The sequence below is a fragment of a genome, unplaced genomic scaffold (genome assembly GCF_019419815.1).
Source record: "Pyrus x bretschneideri cultivar Hongxiangsu unplaced genomic scaffold, Pyrus_bretschneideri_v1 Contig67, whole genome shotgun sequence".
Classification (NCBI taxonomy): Eukaryota; Viridiplantae; Streptophyta; class Magnoliopsida; order Rosales; family Rosaceae; genus Pyrus; species Pyrus x bretschneideri.
The window spans coordinates 115030-124582 of NW_025999806.1; the positions used below are offsets into that span (position 1 = coordinate 115030).

The 9553-nt window shown below is 43.5% G+C and overlaps 1 long non-coding RNA gene across 1 annotated transcript; it reads left to right on the top strand.

Moving 5' to 3' along the window:
• The first annotated feature begins 7273 nt into the window (after positions 1 to 7273).
• Positions 7274 to 9288, top strand: LOC125472201. Its single transcript, XR_007254126.1, has 3 exons — positions 7274 to 7554; positions 8531 to 8770; positions 8867 to 9288. It is a non-coding gene; the product is annotated as an uncharacterized LOC125472201 (long non-coding RNA).
• Positions 9289 to 9553: the final 265 nt, after the last annotated feature.

The following is a 9553-nucleotide window of genomic DNA, read 5'->3' on the forward strand; positions in this document are numbered from 1 at the left end:
AAAGTAGTCCTTTGACCTGAGGCATCATTGATGTCTAATGGTTAGGTCCTTGATCTTTGATTATGTCAACGGCATTCCATTGGAGTGTCCACGGCATTTTTGGGGTCAAGCTATCTAGTCATGTAGGCATATGAATGCACAACAAGGGATCTCTAACCTTCCATGGTGGAAGGAGAAATACTCTAAGATATGATTCGAGAGTCTTTGGCCAAAGCATAAGAATATGACTAAGGAAGCTTGTTCCAAATCTTATTCAATTGAATCATATAGAGAAGTATCACATTGGATAGTAGACATGAAACAAACTATCACTTAAACAATGTGATTAAGAGTATTGTATTAGAGAAGGACCGTATTGCATTGTAGTTGTAACTGGATAGGTTCTCCAACCACTTCTACTTAGCTTGGGTAACCATGACATGCTGCTAGGCGTCACCCATGGTTTGTGGAAGCCCTAAAGATTAGCAAACACTAATTTTAAGGGAGAATTGAAATGTGGTTTCAATTCACAATCGATCGTTAAGAGTAACATCGCCCACTACCTCGCTAATTGGAACCTAATGGATCGTACACCGAGTAAAGATATAAGTGAAGAAATTATATGAAATGGATAAGCAATTAAATGGTTTAATTGAAGAATGGTCAAGATTAATTAAATAGTTAATTAATTATACGAAACGTTCGTATTGGGCGTTTAAGTTAGTTTTGGGCTTCGGGGCACAAAAAACGTTTTGGTCCACAAGGCCCATTATGTTTAAGTTGTATGACAACTAAAACAAAATGGGCAATTAAGCCCAATAACAATATAGAGGCCGGCCATAAGGGTGAGGGGTAGCAAACTTGTATTAATTACAAGTTTGCCACTCACATGAAATGAAGTATAAAATCAACATTATAGCTTTGTTTCAAATTAGGGTTTTCTAATAGAATTTGGGTGAGACATTTTCTCTCATTTTCTACATAGAGGCCGGCCACCTTAGGGGAGGAACATCTAGCAATCTTTTCTTCCCTAAGTCATCCATTTCATCTTCACACTACATCTTTGGTGTGGAGACTTAGAGACACCAAACCTTTGGTGTTTTGGAGAACAAATCCTCAAATCCTCAAAGAAGAAAAGGAGCACTAAAAGGGAGGAAATCACAAGGAAGATCCAAGGAGAAAGGAGGTGACTTGAAGGCCCTCCACTTGGGTGAATCCCTTGTGCAATCAAGAATGAGCTTCAAGGGTAAAGAATCTCTAAATTCTTATTCTCTTTAATATTGTTAAAGAGTCTTATGGTTCACCATATACTAGGCTTTGAAAGTCATGGGTATTATGAATTGTTTTTGAATGCATGCCTACTTTAAAGTGTTATTAGTTTGCATATGTATTCAAATGTTCTTACATGTTCTTAGCTAGGACAAAATTTTTCCTTCAATATAGACAACGCCCGTCGGCGCATAAAATTGTTGATGAAATGAACGTTCGGGCACCTGACATTTAATAGTTCTTTAAGAACATGTGTCATGATAAGATCAAGGCAAAAGAAACAAGACTTACAAAGGCCGAAGAGACTTCTTGCGGAGGAATGGGAAGGTCCTCATCCTGTGGATGGATCGGCGTTTCTGCCATTGCCTTAGGATCAGCCATGGGCCTCTTTCCGCGATCCACCGTAGGAAGACGGGAGGAGAGTTCGCTGGTCGTTGGCGGTGCTCCAGCGGGACCTCGTCACTCTCGCTCTCGACGTCCTGAAAAAAAAAAAAAAATTTCGTTACGACTAAAAGGCTAAAGAAACGAAGGATGGATGTAGAATTATACCTCTTCCAAAATAACCATTGGTCGCTGAAAGGAGGGAGCCTCGGCAGGTGCGGCCGTCTCCCCCATGGCAGACGCTATGACCGGCTTCGGAGCTGGAGCTGATACGACGGCTGAAGCGGCCGTAGCCTCAGGCAGGGAGACGGCCGAAGGAAGCGGGATTGTGGAAGCTGGGGCAGCCGGGACAGAAGAGCCGACAGGAGCAGTTGTCTCTGTGGTGTCACTGGGAACAACATGAATCTCCCGGTCGCCTTTCTTCGCCAATTTCTTGACGCGCTTGGAAGGACGAGAAGCGTCGTCCTTCGGCTCGACTTCTCGATGAAGGCGTTTGGCAGAGACTGTCCGCTCGGTGGCAATGGTCATCTTCGTGGGAACCAATTTTTTCGCCCTCGCCTCCACGGCGACCGCTTCCACCTTCCTCGACACACGACCCCCTGAAGAAGCAAAGCAATTAGTAACAGGGGGCAAGTAATCGAAGTACAAAGAGCGAAAGGACGATATACCTTGGGTCGACTCCTTGGGTTGAGCCGCAGAAGCTAGTTTGGGTCGGTCGCCGAAGACTTTGCTTACCACGTCTTTGGCCGAGACGCCGAAGAAGTCACTGGTGTATTCATCCCACCAGTCCCCGAAGGTATCGGTTCCCAGAGATTCAGGAACCGTCGGCCGGAGCCGGAATTTCTTGCACTTCTCCTGAAACTCTTGCTCCGTCATCTTGCATTCCCTCTCAGAGGAACCAGAAAGACGCCCTCGACTCAGGAGGGACCGAGAGGAGAGCAGGGGTATAGGGTAACCTTGGAGGTAGCCAAGCTGCCGGGCGACAAAATGGGGGTGGTAGACCTCCCAGTTGGCTCGGCGGGCATCGCAACCAAGGGGAAGATCGTGAGCTAGAACGAATGACCCCCAGTGTTGACGAAGGCCCGCATCCTCGGACCCGGCCCACGCTGCCGTGGGGAGCCTGATCGAGGTAAGGTACTCCTGGCGCCGACACACCAGGAACTCGTAGTTCGAAAGGACGTTGAGGCTGAGAAAGTGCTTGAGGACCTCGTCGGCCCGATGAGGAGGTGTCGGTCTAGAGGCCAGTTGAAGGCCGAGGGCGGCAGATCGCTGGAATACAAGAACTTCGGGCTGAAATGTGGAAAAATAAACCTGCAACCAGAGTTGGAAGACCCAGAGGGGTCCGTTCTGGTGCGGGTCAATCTTGTTAATGGTCGTCTCGGCCAAGCAACGGTAGAGGTTGGCAAGTATAGCCGGGGTGAGTGCCAAGAAGCGACCACTAGCCAGTGCCTGGGCCATCAGCATGTTCTCGACCAGGCATTTGTTCGACCTGGTACAACAAATGAATTTGTTGTACCAATAGAAGAGGAAGGCTTCATGTTCTCCCTTCCTGAGGCCTTCCTTGCCTCGGTCGGTGAAGTGAAGGATGAGAGTGTTGTAGTTGAAGAAGTTCTTGTAGAGCTTCTGAACTTCTTCCCTTGAGGGCTCCCGGTCGCCCCGACTGAGCGTCTCGACGGCCCGTTCGTCGAATAACGCCTTTAGATCAAGAAGGGAAGGGCACCCGGAAAGGGCGACATCGATGGGGAGGCCGGATGGAGAAGTCCCAAGGATGGCCGAAATGTCGAGGACTGTGGGGCCGAGAGGGCCGAAAGACAGGATCATGGTGTTGGTGGCCGAACACCATAAACTCAGGACCGCCATAAGCAGTTCCTTATCCATGGTAATCTCTATGGTCGAAAGAATGATGGCATCATAGATACCAAGTGCTTTCCACTCCTTGCCGAAGAATGTGCTCATTCGGTCAACCCAGGTGGCCCAGGCTATGGTAGTCAAGGGCCAGGCTCCTTGAGGCCGCGCCAAAGTCCATTTCGACCAATCAAAACCCTGTAGCAGGGGTGTTAAGCATTGCTCCTTGAGGAGTTTAGTAATGGACGACGGCACTGCGTCCTTGAAAAGGGGGCCCAGAATCTGGTGAGTGGTGGCCATGTCATTTTCGAAGCGCAGCGTCTTGATAGCGCTCCGATCGATGAAGTCCTTGCATTTGTTGCACTCGTCGGAAAGCTTTGAAATGAAGGAGGCCATTGATAAAGGAGAGGATGTGGGGTTAAACGAGGAGATTGCAGGAGGGAGAACTGGAAGGAGTTGCTTGAACAAACAGGAATGATAAAAAGAAGGTTTCGAAATTTCTGAAGGCATGGGGAGCGAATGGCAGAAGTTTGGGTATTTATAGGCCTTTCAGAACGAAGATCAAACGTTTGGTATTCGAAAAGCACTGGTACGAATTGGGGGGAAATTTAACCGGGAAAAGGTCCCAATCATTTCGGATATTTTAGGAACCTGCGAGGATAGGATCGAGGTTTCAAGACGCACGATTGCGTGCGGCGGCGGTTTTAATGCATTAATGAGGAAGAGACGCTTCGGTAGATGCACGTTTTCGAGGGCCATGATTGAAAGCGGTTAAGACCGAAGGAGAATCGACACGTGGCTGTACGTTGGGGGTAACGAGGAGAATGCAATCATGTCTCATAAATGTGCATAAGTAATGGTCATCAAGGAAAATAGTCCAAAAAGCAACAGGCGTTTCCGCTTCTTCAAGGTCGAGGCCCGACCAAAAGGTTGACAGCCGTCGACCTCAGAAGCAAGGGGGCAATGTTTCGGCCCAAAATAATATTGTTGGGTCGAGCAGCAAGTTGTGCTCGGCCCAAGGGTGTGTCAAATGCTATGGGCCGAGTAAATAAGTCTCGGGCCAGTTGGCAGGGTCAGTCGAGTCCTATCCTAAGAAGTAGTCCAGATAAACGGAAAAAGGTCGAGGAAGTCCTGGAGCGACCAGGATTCCCGGCCGACAAAGAATAAAGCCTCGAAAAGGGGAAAGTTCAAAGCCTTAGTGGGAGTAGGTTTGTTCGAGGTAGAGTTGAAACGGGACAAGGACTCCCAATCCAGATAAGGATGCAATTCAAGGAATGAGGTGCTATAAATACAAGAAATCATACAACGAGAAAGGACCTTCAATTCAGCATACAATTGCCCTGCGCAAAACCTCTCAAACACCTTGAGATTTTTCCTTTCCTTTTTCTGCTGACACACCTTCAGTTTGGATAAACAGCACTGTGGAGGCACCCGGCGATCACATTCAGTTTGGATAAACAGCACTGTTGCCGCAGAACCAGCCGACCGAGAAGCACCTTCAGTTTGGATAAACAGCACTGCGTCAAGGCTGACCGGTTACCTATCTAAGTCTCAGCCGAGAAGGGTTTTCGAACCCTTTGGTAGAGGTCACCTTGCTAGCCTTCTTGGCGTAGTCAGGTGTTACGAATTGTGTTATTCGACGTACTGGACGTCGAATGATTTTATGATTGGATATTCACGAGTAAGTTTCAGAGTTCGGCATTTTGACGGCCAAACTACATTTACCATCAAGACGCACATCGCATTTGAGTACCTGTGTCCATATAGCTTGGTTTCGATTCGACGTACTTATACTCTTACGAATATAATCACAGTGACGGAACCGGGCTTCGACGATTTATAAACTTCACAGAATTAGTAGCCTTGTCTTCAGGCTATAGAACCCAGAGACCGAGAGTGTTCATTCCTCGGTCACCATCGCAAGATAGAGAAGTCAATAACGCGCCCAACGTGACAACGAATTTTACTCCTCGGCCGAGCTCGGCCGACGAGTTGGCACGCCCTGCATTCAACCGAAGGACGTAGTTAGCTTATTAGTTACTTTGACTGCACGCCACATAGGTTGTGTAATTTTTAGGGTCAACAGGATCATGATTGGATGCCATGTGGATCCACATGAAAATTAAAAATTCAAAAAAAAAAAAAAATCCTCTCTCCCTTAGATCTCCACCGTCTTTAAGCCCAGCAAAGGGTTCCTTCTTTGTTTTCTGCAACATGGCCAACAGATCAAGGATTTCCTTCACACACACACCAATAAAAAAAAAAAAACCCACTAATAATTATACACAATCACAAATCATAGCATTCAAGTCAGCCATGTCCACCAAAAGTTTCCGATCCATGCTCAGAAATTGTGGAGACATGGAGGCTACGGTTGGGGTTTGTTTTGGGAGACATGGGGTGGGGGGAAGAGGCGACGGAGATATGTGAGAAGGCGAATCGGCAGCGGATTGCAGCGACGGAGAAGGGGAGGGCACTGGTGGAGAGAAAGAGGATGCGGCGCCGACTATTTCCCCAACTGCAACAAAAGCGGATTACCACCCCTTCGAGGTCATGGCTGCCGGAGATCCAAGGCCGCTGCATGCACCTTGTACCAAAGATCGGCTGCCGGAGATCCCTGCCACGACGACAAAACAAAACCCACTTATGCCGCACCTGCAACTTTCGTGTTTTCATAGAGGTGGAGAGTCCGCTGGTTCAAGGTGTGGAGCAAAAACTCCAATTGGATCAGGAATTGGTGCCTGGGTCCAATTTGGCGTTGAGGGCGGAGGGAAATTGCAGGATTTGGGTTCAATGGGTGAGGACATGGTGGGTTGGGGTGCAGGATAAGGAGGAGGAAGAGGAAGGTGGGGGGTTAGGAGAGGTATGGTGGAGATACAAAGGGGTAGTCGAAGAAGAAGGTTTACTTTTTTAATTTTTTTAAAATTTAAAAAAAAAAGTTAAACCACGCGTCCAGTCATTGTCTACGTGACGCACTACGTCACTGTCTAAAATTTTTAACTTCAGGTACCATTCTGAAATGAGAAAAACTTGATGTACCAAATGTTAAAAACCAAGAAAGTTGAGGACAATAAACTAATATTAATCCTAATAAAAAAATATATTAGTTCAATACTTAATGAAAAAATATTAACTTAATTTGGCAACCATTGAAAAGAAAAATGACAATTTGAAAGCAGCCCAAATGAATATGGCACTGCATCTAGCAAGAAAAGAAAAAGGGAAAAGCCGCAGAATCATTCACTTGATTGGTCTAAAAATCAATAGAATAATAAAAACGAGGGAAAACCCGCTGAATCATTCACTTGATTGGTTTAAAAATCAATAGAATAATAAAAAAGAAGTTGTTGTGCAGAAATTATGTAGGAGGCAGATTGTCTGCCCTCCTGTTTGGGTGCCATTTCCATCCCCTTTTATTTTGTGCAGTCAATGTTAAGCCACGTCAACATTTTATATTAATTTTTTTTTTTATAGAAATAATAAGACAAAAAGTAATAGGTGGGACTATTTCTCATTCAAAAGTCAAAACTAATAGTTAAGGCTGGAAAAAAATCCCAAAAATCCCAAACCAAAATTCCTGAAATTTTCGATATGTCATCCCGAACCAAACCGAAATTTTCGGTACGGGATTTAGTTTTGCATCTCCATATTTTCTGTATTTCCATACCAAACCGAAAATAAATATTATATATATATATATATAATTTTTTAATTATAAGAGAATTATTTCAACTGTTCATTGTTTTGGCTTTAATCTGTGTCATTCATTTGTTTTTATGTCAAATCCCATTTCACTTCCGTAGTTCCGTTCCATTGATTGATTCCATCCATCAAACTCGAAGCGCAGGCCCTAAGCTTCCCTCACCCAGCCCTCATCTCATCTGTCTGTGTCGAATTCCAGCCAGCCACTGGCCCACCACCACACCATACTATCGTCTTTTACTCTCCAATTTTCCTTCACCACACAGCCACTGCTGTCTCTTGCGATCTCTCTCTTCAGGCGATTTTCTCTCACGGACAGAACTTGCGATCTTTCTCATCACCACACCGAGTCCGAGTCTCACTCTCACCCTAAATTAGGTAATTAATTTAGTGTTTTGAAATCTACTTTATGTCTTCCTTTTGAAATTTAATTTAGGGTTTGGAATTAATTTTGTAGCGTCTTTTTTTTTTGTTGGTAGATTCTGCTTTGAAGTTTTCAAATGGTTTTAAGTTTTAACTGCTAATAATATTGTTAGTTCAGTCAAAATGTTTTAGATGATCATCTTTCTTGATTCCATTATAGCCTGGTATGTAGAATAATAGAACCCTGTTTAAACCTTGACACTGAAAGAGAAACAGAATCACATTTAAGAACTCTCGCATATCATTCATGTAACTCAGCTATATATAGCTGGCTGCAAGTTCAGCTAAAGACCCATGAATTAACTAATTGCGAATCACATAATTAACTGTTAGTTAGCTAATTGACAAATAAGATGCTTACTCATCAAGATGACTAAACTAATTGACATAGCATCCTGTCACTGAGACATGACGTTACACAGTCTGTAGGTTTGCTAGCCCCTAACTGTTTAAGTTTTTATGATTTAATTTCAAATACTGATGCTTTTGGTTCAAACCAGTTTGATGACATGAATATTTAGTCTACGATCATGTACATTGAAATGCAAATTAATCCTTTTTCCTGGTTCCACTCCTTAACTAATGCCAAATATGAGAGCTCCACTATTTACTAATAAGTGAGATAATTGAATAAATGTGTTGTAATGCACTTGATTAAGCCGCCGTTTGGGCAAGGAGAGTAGAAGAGAGTAGTTTTGTAATGTTTTAGGAAATTGGACACTTTGCTTTTGGTTTTTTAATTAGTTGAGTTTTTCAACTACTCTTTGACACTTGGTTGATCATGCCTCATTATGTACTTTTGTTCTCCCAATCTTTTCATATTGCAGAGAGGAAGAAACTTCTAGATTACTGATCATATTAGTCTACTATGATGTTGTGTTGTTAAAGAGTGATTCTCTACTAATTATTTTCTTGAATTGTTATTCTTCAGGTTGTTTTTCTTGAACCTGCTGATTCTCTACTAATTATTTCCTAGTAGCACTGTTGCTAGTGAAAATGCCTTTAGTCTTGGTTGGAGAGTTGTTGATCATTTTAGAACTTCCTTAACACCTAAAAGTTGAGGCTTTAGTGTGTACTAGTGTTTGGCTTAGAGGAAATGAATTTTGTTTCTACAAGGAGCCTACACTTGACGAATTCCATTTCTACAAGGAGCTTGAACGCTTAGAAAGATGTAAGTAAACAATTTAATTTCCTCTTTTATTTTCTTAGTATTTATTATCTATTAGACTATAATTCAATGTAAATGATTTGTGGTTTATTGTTTTAGGCACGGTTAATTTGAGAGGTGAGGAGAATACAACACAAGAAAATGAAATACCACCTCCACCTCCTCGACCACCTCAAGTTCAAGTTCAACAACGTCAAAATCAATCACTACCTCCACGACCACCCATTGTAAGGGGAAGGGCTCAAGCATCAACATCAAGGGGAAGAGTACAAGTACCAACAAGAAGGGAGCAACCACAAGCATAAAAAAGATCAAGGGGCCGAAGAGGCCAACAATCTTCATAAATTTTAAGCTTTGCTTTTTTGCTTTTGGTTTGTAACTTAATTATTGAAACTTTGGCTCGTAACTAATTTTTTTTGCTTTTGGGTTTGTAACTTAATTATTGAAACTTTGGCTCGTAACAAATTCCATGGTAAGCTGCAATGAAAAGAAAAAAGGCTCGGACCATAGAATCAGGGAGACTTGAACTTGCAAAACTTGTCAAGAATGTAAGATCATGACTTTTTTCATTCCGTAAACTGAAACAGAAAAATAAATAAAGCTACAAAGGGAAAAGAAAACAAAACCCAAGACGGAACCATGACATTCGAGCCATCCTAGCTAAGTATTCCATTAGCGCCTCGTTTGATGCTTGAGCCATCCTAGCTAGTGATGAAACTGACATTTCCATCCCCGGTCGATAGAATTGTTCATGGAACTTTTCGACTAGTTCCTCCCAACTCTAGA